At 44.1% G+C, this 3,186-nt stretch overlaps 1 protein-coding gene across 1 annotated transcript in view; it reads left to right on the forward strand.

The window, feature by feature from the left end:
* The window catches only part of FMNL2 (formin like 2), a 260,260-nt gene that overhangs the window by 235,061 nt on the left and 22,013 nt on the right, over positions 1-3,186 (forward strand).

Genomic DNA, 3,186 nt, shown 5'->3' on the forward strand with positions numbered 1-3,186 from the left:
GCTGACCAGGGCAGAAAGCAGCGTCTCTGTCTCACCAGAAATAAAACAGGGTGGATGCGGTGCAAGAAAAAGACAGTTGCTCTAATGCTTTGGAATAAGAGTTCTTTTTTTTTTTTGATTCACTGAAGTGAACTTTTACTCTTCCAAAATACTGCAAGCTATTTTCCCACCCTTGGAACGTTTCCCTGGCATTTGGAATTACTCTGAGCTTTGCCATGCCATCCCTGTGACATTGAATGATTCTGCTGCCTCATCCACTTAAGTTTCTTTCTGAGGTCTCTTATTTCTGATGAAGAACTATCACTCTAATAGTCTCCATTTCCAAGGCTGTGGTAGTTCCAAGTCTTTTACCCAAAGTCTAAAAGACAGTCTCAGCTACAAATGATTTCCCAGTCTCCAACCGTTAGAGTGTCCCATCGCAGCTTTACCAACCAGTCATTAGGGCTTGCTCATCCTAGTGACTGAAAGCCCTTTTGGGACACCAGAAAGCCACCCATAGCAAACTTGTTCCACATCACATTTTGGGCATTTGCTTCCACCCCAGCTTCTATAAAACTGTCAAAGTAACAAACAAGGTGCCTGTTCAAAGTAATGTTTACAGTAAACCAGTGACTTATTTCTACCTTTCAAGGTCATCCCCATCTGCCACATCCTTCTAGAACTTTTATTGTTTCTGAAAGACAGAAGTTGAAGGAGCATCGCTGTGGAACTGTTTGATTTTAGAACATAAACAAAAAACCTAACAGGCCACAGGAGTGTGTTCTATCAACAGGCTGTTTTCAGCAACCAAGTGTGAAAACGTGTAATTGTCATACGCACCTGGACTCACTGATTAGGCTTTCCCTGTAGCCCCCTACCATGCTCACTGTGAGGAGTATTGCTGTGGTCTCTCATCGAGTCCTGCTTCCTTTCTTTCTGGCAGAACCTAACGTTGATGCAGCCTGCACTTGGGGTCACCTGAACTCTAACATAGAACTGCCTTCGCAGGGCAGAAGAGCCAACAGGTTGAGACGTGCAGGTCCAGGGCTCCCTTCCAAACGGGGCTTGTCCTCTCTGGTTCATTTTTTTTGCCTGGGTTCTTTCCACTACTTAATTTTTAAAATTTGTTGGCTCTATTGCTTGCCTCAATTCCATGGTGTCGAACTCTGTGTTCAGCTGATTACCCACTGCTACCTTTAGGGTTTGCTGCAATTGGAAATTGTCCCCTTTGTGTCTTTTGCAATTTAGAGGACTGTATGTGGGATTGAAGAAACTCCTCTTTAGTGCCGTAAGTATCCCTGAAACAATTACAGGATTTTCTGTTTTACAGGACGTAAAGATTATAATTTCTTTATGAGCCCTTCGTCGCTTGAGATCAGGCATTTTCTCAAAGGCCTGTAATCTCTTTTCATTACTCATCCTTCATTTGGCTGTTAATACTTAGTGGTTGTAGCTCATTTTGTGAGATGTTTTGCCAGCGTGTTCAGTAGCCGTCTTTCTGGAAACAAGAAGCTAGACAGAATCAGGGTGTCCCATTAGAGCCAAGAGACAGAGCTGAGATGATAAGCCAAGAGTTCCCAGGAAGCCAGAAACCTGTGACATCGCTAGTTCCCTGGATCCACAGGCAACAGGATGTCTTATCTCTTCAACAGGCAGTGAGCAAGTGTGTTCTTGGTGGCTGAGACGGATCCAGGAGGAGGTCCCCTAAGTTTCGTTGAGTTTTCTTTGCATCTTACAGAGAAAATATTAGTAGTGTGAACTGCACATTTGAAGTGTAAGACTGACTTCTTCAAACCTGTGATGGGTCGATCTGGCTCCCGTTTCCTGGTTAGGTCATCTGCGGCAGACAGCTGGGCGGTCTTTAACCTTTGCTGTCTCTCTGGGAGACTGCTTTGGCACTTCACAACGAGAATTTGGACTCTAGCTGATTATTTTTCATTAAAATATTGTTCATATCTTATGGAACATTTAGTATAGCTCTTAGCTGTTTGGGACCGCTATAATGAAATTATTTTTTCCCTCTTCTTAAATAAAAAGGATTATTTTTTGAAACAAAATAAAAAAGTGAGTCTTCAAGGCAGGCCTGAATGGAAACGAACTTTGCTCTGCACTGCTGCCTTGTGAAATGTGTCCAAGAAGCATGAAATTTTACGCTACGAGCGTGTCCACTGCTGAGCTGCTTGACTCTAACCGCTGTATCTATTTTTTTTTTTTTGTATTTTCTTTGTTCTTTCTGCTTCCACAAAAGATGGGCCAATCAAGCTTTTCTGTAGGTTGCTCCTCACTGAGTGTGTTCAATATTTGCCACGTGTTCCTGTTGGTCACAGTATGCCTTGACATCTTTCCACTCCATCTAACTTTGATCCATTGCATTTTGACTGTGTCTGTGGGGAGTTGGCTGGCATTCCAGGTTTGCCCACACTTTTTAGTTGAACCTGTAGAAGAGATTGTGGCCCTTTAAGCAGACATCCTGGATTTCATATGCCACATTCCTTTCCCATTGAGAAAAAGAGTGTTTTTCCTTTTAGTTCAGTTTTCCTAGTGAGATCTAAGGCTTCAACTTTAGAAGGATTTTAGGTTTATTCTGAGGGGAAGAGGAAAGCTCCTCTACCGAATGAAGAAAAGCTACTACTGGGTGCTGATTTTCCACTTCCCTCCCATTGAACTCCGGCTCCTTTCATGGAGCACCCACACACCCATGCAGAGTCACTCCTTTAGCCTGAACGCCATGTATATCATGGTCACCTACAGCCCCCTCCTTCCCTGACTCCTCCCCACCATTCCCCAGTCAGAGTCACAGCACCTTTTCCAAAGAGATTTTTTTTTTTTGCCTCTGTTCTGATCTTGCTAAAGAGTTAAAAGTGGGGCAGCTGCAGATCGAATGACTTGTAGTGAGTGTCTTGAGGCCTGCAGTGTCTGTGGAGGGATGGTGGAACTGACCTGTCACCTGAGGTTATGAAAAGATCCCTGCACAGCCACTCCCCGCTCCCTCACCATTGCTGAAGTCCCATCCGAGAGGCAGGTCTGTTCCTGTGTCCCATGAAGGTCATAGGTTTTCCTCGGCATTGTAGACAAAAGTAAAGTGCGGCAAGGAATCCACCTGTTGGGTACTAGGGACTAAGGTGTCACATTTGGTAGTGGTAAGGCCTGGTTTGGCAAAGCTGTGTTTCTGTGTTCCTGCATGCCTTTGTGTTGATTTTATCAGAT

Source organism: Pteropus alecto, unplaced genomic scaffold (assembly GCF_000325575.1).
Source record: "Pteropus alecto unplaced genomic scaffold, ASM32557v1 scaffold3, whole genome shotgun sequence".
NCBI lineage: Eukaryota > Metazoa > Chordata > Mammalia > Chiroptera > Pteropodidae > Pteropus > Pteropus alecto.